This window comes from Salvelinus alpinus, chromosome 23 (assembly GCF_045679555.1).
Source record: "Salvelinus alpinus chromosome 23, SLU_Salpinus.1, whole genome shotgun sequence".
NCBI lineage: Eukaryota > Metazoa > Chordata > Actinopteri > Salmoniformes > Salmonidae > Salvelinus > Salvelinus alpinus.
In genome coordinates, this window is record NC_092108.1 from 43,030,575 (window position 1) to 43,039,380 (window position 8,806).

Consider the following 8,806-nt stretch of genomic DNA (forward strand, 5'->3'; position numbering starts at 1 on the left):
TTCTAAGCAAACATATCCACAGCAGTCTGGAGGTGAGGGCACGCAAAATAAACAAACTCAAAGCCCAGTATGATCGGTCCACCAGAGTCCTCTCTGCATTCACTGCCCAACAACGTGCAAACGAATGTTCACTAAAAATAGCTTGGATTTTGGGTCAATACCAAAAGCAATTTACTGACTGGGGAGTGGCGATGGAGTGCATGAATGCTGTTGCTGAAACTTACTTGACGGTAAACAAAAAGATGAGCTGTGTGAGAAGATCAAGCATATCCCAATGTCACGTACAACATCAGCAGGAAAGAGTGAAATACGAACAGAGGATGTATTAACACAGCTTGATGAAGCTATTCGGAGAGCACCATGCAGAGCATTAGCTGTTAATGAATCTACTGATGTGAGTGATAATGCCCAGCTTCTGGTGTATGTTAGATTTTACCACACAGGGAAGAAGGAATTCTGTGAAGACCTGTTAGGTGTAACACCACTCGAGACACATACAAGAGGAAAAAGACATATACATGGCCATAAAGGACATGCTGAGAAAGAGGGGCATAGATCTAAAACAAGTGATCTCCATCACCTCAGACAGGGCCCCTGCCATGACAGGAAGAGAGAGAGGAGCTGTGGCACGGCTGAAAGAGGACAACCTTGATCTCACAGCTTACCACTGCGTCATTCATCAGTCCGTCCTGTGCTCCAATCTGTCAGAAGAGTATGCTGAAGTGATGAATACAATGATGAAACTCATCCACTTCCTCAGGGCATCCTCGTCTCATCAACATCGCCTGCTGAGAGAATTCCTGAAAGAAGTTGAGGCAAATGCAAATGACCTACTGCTGCACAACAACGTAAGCTGGCTCAGTAAAGGCAGGGTGTTGGAACGCTTTTGGTCCATTCGAAAGGAAATAACAGCTTTCCTAGTACAGCTCAAGAGTCAGAAGGCAACACAGTGTTCACTTCTTTTGCAAGACGAGAGCAAAATGGATATTGTTGCTTTTTGGGTAGACATCACATCACACCCTAATGAGTTTAACGTGAAACTACAGGGCAAGAACAATTCAGTTTCTGATTTGCTGGCATCTGTCCGCTCGTTCCAGAGGAAACTGGAAGTGTTCAAGGAAGATCTTCAAGGAGACTGTGCACACTTCCCAAAAGTGCAGGAACAGATTCAGGGTGAGAGAGATGTTTCTCTTCATGTTGACTTCATAGACAAGCTGATTGTAAACTTCAGAAATCACTTTGACAGCAGCTCCTTCTTCTAATTGAGAATCCATTCCTCATCACAGATGTCAGGGGACATGCTGGATCTCCACAGATGGAACAGATTGATCTGCAAGCAAATGTTGCACTAAGAGAGCACTTTCAACTAACTGATCATGACACTTTCTGGCTGCAGGCTGTGTCTGAGACTGGTTTCCCTGGTCTAACCAAAGTAGCACCACACACCTTGACCATCTTTGGCTCCACATACAGTTGTGAGTCTTCTGTCTCCACTATGAACATCATTAAAAATCAGTACCGCTCTAGACTCACCAATGAGCACCTACATATGTGCATGAGAATGACACTGACTCCATTCCAGCCAAGGTTCAAATGACTGGCAGGGCAAGAAACAGCCCATTTCTCTCACTAAAGAAGAGAGATGGAGAAGTGAAGTGGGAGAGAGTAGGAAAGAGCAATATTAAACCTGTGGTTTCTTATTTGTTCAGAAATCAAATCACTTTTTCCAGAAACAGGCACTTTTGTTCTTGTTTTGTGAAGATGCAGTCTTGTTCTGCTTGAAATGAGAACATTTGTGATAGGCCTACTTTTATTTATGACTAGGCTGCATATTTATTTTACCTCATGTTTAATGTGTCTGCATTGGAAATGTGCAATAAATATTGTCGAAATGTTATTGAAATGTAGTACTTTGTTTATTAGCTCGACATATACAAGAACTACATATGCCCCCAAATCAGAGCGCACGTTAGACATTTTAATGGCTCGGACCTTGTGGGGAGAAAATGTTAAGTCACTGGACCTCTTTGAATTCTAATTGTGCACCCCTGGGCCAGGCCTAATAGATTTATTTCTCAACTTTCCTAATATTAAGCACATTGCTTTGCAACTGGAGTAGCCTACCTGGCTGGCATGAAAATGAACCTCTGGAAAGCATCAGTGCCCCCCCCCCCCCCCCGTTCCGACAGGTGCATGATAACGGCCCATTCTAAATCAAAACTAATTTCACACATATATTATTTAGTATATGTAAAGACAATTGTTGCTTCTTTTTCAAATCGTAGGCCCATGCATTATGTAACCTAGCCCATAGGCCTAGATGTTTCAGAAGGTTTGTATCACAACTAAAGTGGCCAAATAACTTTAAGTGTAGCCTATAATCCTAGAATCCCTGGAAAATAGTTAATGGTTATAGGAGGAAGGTATATCGTGGGTGCAATTAAGCTTGGAATGTGTTGAGTGCAGGGAAGCGATAACATGTGGCAGGCATTGATAAGGGGAGAGAGCCATGGATTAGTGATGGAGGGGGTCAGGTCACCTTAAGGGAGAAATAAAAGTTCATGGCCCGTATTACTAGTGTCCTGCCTAGCAGTAAAGAACGATGTTTGTACAGATGGGTAGGAGGGGACTCAGCCTATGAGGAACGGTTAAATATCAGTGCTTGTGTGAAAATGTGTTTGTCTAATGCAGCTGTATTGATCCTCTGGGAAGAATAAACTTGGTTAAGCTTTCATAATGTCTGTCGAGTTTTTTACACTGAGAATTAGAACCTAACACTAGTGAAACAAGGGCAGTCATTGCACAAATCGCAAAAATTTCAAAAAAACTGTTTTTGCTTTGTCAATATGGGCTATTGTGTGTAAATTGATGATGATTTTTAATTTTTTTTAAATTCATTTTAGAATAAGGATGTAAAGTAACAAAATGTGGAAAAAGTCAAAGGGTCTGAATACTTTCCGAATGCACCGTATATAAACTGAGTGTACAAAACATTAAGAGCACTTTTCTAATATTGAGTTGTACCCCCCCTCTCTTGCCCTCAGAACAGCCTCAACTCTACAAGGTGTCGAAAGCGTTCCACAGGGATGCTGGCCCATATTAACTCTAATGCTTCCCACTGTTGTGTTATGTTGGCTGGATGTCCTTTGGGTGGTGGACCATTCTTGATACACACGGGAAACGGTTGAGCATGAAAATCCCGGCAGCGTTGTAGTTCTTGACACAAACCGATGCGCCTGACACCTACTACCGTACCCGGTGCAACGGCACTTAAATATTTTGTCTTGCCTATTCACCCTCCGAATGGCACACATACACAATCCATGACTCAGTTGTCTCAAGGCATAAACATCAGTCTTGAAGTAGTCTCCTCCCCTATCTAAACACTGATTGAAGTGGATTTAACAAGTGTCATCGATAAGGGTTCATAGATATCACCTGGATTCACCTGGTCAGTCTATGTCATGGAAAAAGCAGGTGTTCTTAATGTTTTGTACACTCAGTATATATATTCCGGACACTGACCACGTTCTGATATTGGTAAACTATTTGGATTATATGTGTATTGTTATTGTATTGCTAGATGAACTATTGGATATGAAAAAAAAACACATGCATCTACAAATCTATGTACACGATCAATACACTTTGATTTGATTTAAGGCTTAAAGGGCAATTCTGCCACTTTTCAACTTCATATTCATTATCTCCAGCACCAAACCAGTGTCTACATACAGCGCATTCGGAAAGTATTCAGACCCCTTGACTTTTTCCACATTTTGTTAAGTTACAGCCTTATGCTAAAATGTATTACATATTTTTTCCCCCTCATCAATCTATACACAATACCCCATAATGACAAAGCGGAAACAGGTTTTTACAAATCTTTGCAAATCTATTAAAAAATAAATAACAGAAATACCTTATTTACATAAGTATTCAGAACCTTCGCTATTAGACTCAAAATTGATCTCCGGTGCATCCTGTTTCCACATGAGTCCACATGTGGTAAATTCAATCGATTGGAAAGGCACACGCCTGTCTATACAAGGTCCCACAGTTGACAGTGCATGTCAGAGCAAAAACCAAGCCATGAGGTTGAAGGAATTGTCCACAGAGCTCCGAGACAGGATTGTGTCAAGGCACAGTTCTGGGGAAGGGTACCAAAGGATTTCTGCAGCATTGAAGGTCCCCGAGAACACAGTGGCCTCCATCAATCTTAAATGGAAGAAGTTTGTAACCACCAAGACTTTTCCTTAGAGCTGGCTGCCTTACCAAACTGAGCAATCGGGGGAGGAGGGCCTTGGTCAGGGAGGTGACCAACAACCCGATAGTCACTCTGACAGAGCTCCAGAGTTCCTCTGTGGAGATGGGAGAACCGTCCAGAAGGACAACCGTCTCTGCAGCACTCCACCAATCAGGCCTTTATGGTAGAATGGCCAGATGGAAGCCACTCCTCAGTAAAAAGGCACATGACAGCCCGCTTGGAGTTTGCCAAAAGGTACCTAAAGGACTATCAGACCATGACAAACAAGATTATCTGGTCTGATTAAACCAAGATTGAACTCTTTGGCCTGAATGCCAAGCGTCACATCTGGAGAAAACCTGGCACCATCCCTACGGTAAAGTATAATGGTGGCAGCATCATGCTGTGGGAGTGTTTTTCAGCGGCAGGGACTGGGTCGAGGGTTGAGGGAAAGGTGAATGGAGAAAAGTACAGAGAGATCCTTGATGAAAACCTGCTCCAGAGAGCTGAGGACCTCAGACTGGGGCGAAGGTTCACCTTCCAACAGGACAACGACTCTAAGCACACAGCCAAGACAACACAGGAGTGGCATCGGGACAAGTCTCTGAATGTCCTAGAGTGGCCCAGCCAGAGCCTGGACTTGAACCCGATCTCTGGAGAGACCTGAAAACAGCTGTGCAGCAACGCTCCCCATCCAACCTGACAGAGCTTGAGAGGATCTGGAGAGAAGAAACTCCCCAAATACAGGTGTGCCAAGCTTGTCGCGTCATACACAAGAAGACTCGAGGCTGTAATCGCTGCCAAAGGTGCTTCAACAAAGTACAGAGTAAAGGGTTACTTGAACTGGATACTTATGTAAGTGTGATATTTCAGTCTTATATTTTTTTATACATTTGCAAACATTTAAAAAAAAAACATGGGGTATTGTGTCTAGATGAACAATAAAAAAAAAAAATCCATTTTAGAATAAGTCTATAACGTAACAAAATGTGGAAAAAGTCAAGGGGTCTGAATACTTTCCGAATGCACCGTATGTGAGAACGGCGCGTTTCTATGATCTGTGGTTAAATAGATAAATAATGCTTTAAAAAATACTGATAAAAATGCTTCTCTGTGACATCCCTGGGTAGGATTAAAAGTACACGTTTCTAGCCAGAGGAAGAGTATTTTCTTGCTCCCTACATCACCTCGATTCTCATAGTGTGTTTTCAAAACTTTTGATGATGTCATCGGGTAGAACTTTTTAACTACAAAACATAGAAATGCGCCGTTTTCACATAAACTCAGCAAGAAAAGAAACGTCCTTTCACTGTCAACTAAGTTTTATTTTCAGCAAACTTAACATGTGTAAATATTTGTATGAACATAACATGCCTGTGAACAAGGGAAAACAAACAGAATTCCTAGAAAGTGTTTCGAGTGGTGGTTCTGTCTGTCCTAATGTGCTCAAGCGATTATTCTGTCTGTCCTAAAGCACATTAGGACAGACAGAACCACCACTCGAAACACTTTCTAGGAATTCTGTTTGTTTTCCCTGTAATAGGAAGTCTCACTTGCAGAAAGGAAGCTTTGATGTAGTTTTGCTCACCCACCTTCCAGTTTCAGAAATCCCCACCCATTGTATCTTCAATTGAATTAAAAAATATTATTTAGGTAATCCTTAACCTGGTCCCAGATTGTTCTAGATTACCCAGCCAATCTGGGACCAGGTTAAGGATTATTTACAGATCTCTTTGTGCTGTCGTGCCAAATCTTAGGGTCATTGGCAAGACAGCACCAACAGATCTGGGATCAGGCTAGCTAACCTGTGTCTTACCGTGTCTGTCGCCTCCGTGCGCCCTGCAGGTTGATGCTAATGGGGACGCTAAAAGACTTCCGAGGTGAGGCTGTGTTCAAGAACATTCCTGCTTTTCAAACACTCCCAACAACTTCCTGTAGTCTGGTTGCCCAGTGTTTTGTCAACCTCCGGCCCAAGTACCAGCTCCGGTCCCTGGGATGATGCTCAGCAGTCCCTGAGATGTTCAGCTAGCTGACGCTGATTTGGTCTTTTTTTTTTGTGCTAGTTTAAATGTACATTTTCCCCAAAAGGAGGAAACAATCTAGCTTGCCGGTACTTGGCACTAAAAAAGGTTGAGAAAACACTGTAGTAGCTTTTCCAATGGTCCTACAGCGTATTCTCATAGTTTCTCCTCAGCTCTACTCTTTAATACAGCAGCATGATGACTGTATGATGACGGCTCTATGTACTGACAGTGATAGACTGGAGGGAATTCCCTGTGTTTGCCATTCGCCAAGGCTAGAAGGTGAGCGTAAAACATCCTCCCCTCTCCTCTCCACCTGCTCCCAGGAGTTTCTATAGAAACAGCCAGGTAAGACGCTAATGATCTCCCATTGGACCCCAGCTAGCAGCGCCACACCTTGTTGTCCATGATAAGCTCATTGTTATGGAAAGAGGTATACGCTAATTTAGTTCAGCATTACATGTAGCTGGTGCTATTGTGTTTGTCATTGGATCAGGTTTGCTGTGACAATCTAAATATATACACTGAGTACACCAAACATTAGGAATCAAATCAAAGTTTATTTGTCACATGTGCCAAATAGAACAGGTGTAGACCTTACAGTGAAATGTTTACTTACAGGCTCTAACCAATAGTGCAAAAGAGGTATTAGGTGAACAAAAGGTATGTAAAGAAATAAAACAACAGTAAAAAGACAGGCTATATACAGTAGCGAGGCTACTTACAGACACCGGTTAGTCAGGCTGATTGACGTAGTATGTACATATGGTTAAAGTGACGATGCATATATGATGAACAGAGAGTAGCAGTAGCGTAAAAGAGGGGTTGGCGGGTGGTGGGTGGGACACAATGCAGATTGCTCCCGCACATTGGCTAACAGGGCTCTGGTTGGTCGGCCCAATTGAGGTAGTATGTACATGAATGTATAGTTAAAGTGACTATGCATATATGATAAACAGAGAGTAGCAGCAGTGTAAAAAGAGGGTTTGGGGGGATGGGGGGGGGCACACAATGCAAATAGTCTGGGTAGCCATTTGATTACCTGTTCAGGAGTCTTATGGCTTGGGGGTAAAAACTGTTGAGAAGCCTTTTTGTCCTACACTTGGCACTCCGGTACCGCTTGCCATGCGGTAGTAGAGAGAAGAGCCTATGACTGGGGTCTTTGACAATTTTTAGGACACCTTCCTAATATTGAGTTGCAACCCCCCTTGCCCTCAGAACAGCCTCAATTTGTTGATTCGTCGGGGCATGGACTCTGTTCACGCTGTTGAGCGTAAATACCTAGCATTGTTGCAGTTCTTGACACAAATCAGTGCACCTGGCACCTACTACTATACCCCGTTCAATGGCACTTACATTTTTAGTTTGCCTGGTCGCCCTCTGAATGGCACACATATTCAATCCCTGTCTTAATTGTCTCAAGGCTTAAAAATCCTTCTTTAACCGGTCGCCACCCTTTCATCATCTACACTGATTGAAGTGGATTTAACATCTATAAAAGGGATCATAGCTTTCACCTGGTCAGTCCATGTCATGGAAAGACCAGGTGTTCTTAATGTTTTGTATGCTCTGTGTATATTCATATGATCTACTGTATCACCCATGGAAAACAAAACAACTCACCAGTGACTTATTTCATATGTATTTATGTGTAGCGGTCTACAGATGTACCACAGAAAAACCAAGAAATTAAGAGCGACACCACGGCTGTCTTTTTTGGGCTTTTATGTAGAACTTTCTCTACAATCGTATTATGAAAAGACAGGACAGGAACACATCAGTCTCCAATGCACCATCTGACAAGTGATGAGAGTGATGAGTCAGTAACTGAAAGGTTGCTAGATCGAATCCCTGAGCTGACAAGGTAAAAATATGTTGTTCTGCCCCTGAACAAGGCAGTTAACCCACTGTTCCTAGGCTGTCATTGTAAATACGAATTTGTTCTTAACTGTCTTGCCTAGTTAAATAAATGTTAAAATAAAATACAGGAGCATGAAGAGAAAATGTAAAACACATCCCCAATACATTGCTAGGTGTTGACAGTATTAAAATACAACAACTCACGTACAAAAACAAGCTACAACGTGAAATCGCATTTAGCCCATTCAGACCTTAGAGGGCAAAACTACACCTCCCATAATGCTACGCTAGCATAACTCGGCAGCTCAGCTAACCATCTACATCACAGAAGGCGTGCTAGCTAGCAATAGCAATACTTTTTAGCACTGTAAAACTATATCAATAACAACGATGAAAGTTACATGTTTCAATAGTCTCACACCACCTTATTACAATACCTATAGCATTAACAATGGGAGTCTTTATTTATTTCACGTTATGGACTTGTACACAGGAGTAATCTGCAACACATACCTTTCTGTTCTCGGACTGATGAGAATTGGAGCTACACTGGTAGTACCAGGGTGTTAGTAGGTGACGTAAGCACCCAGATGAAATAAAATGAAAAATGAAATAAAAACCGAATATGTTAATATCATCCAGTTACTGCAGCTGCCTACCTAACATCAACAGGCAGCAC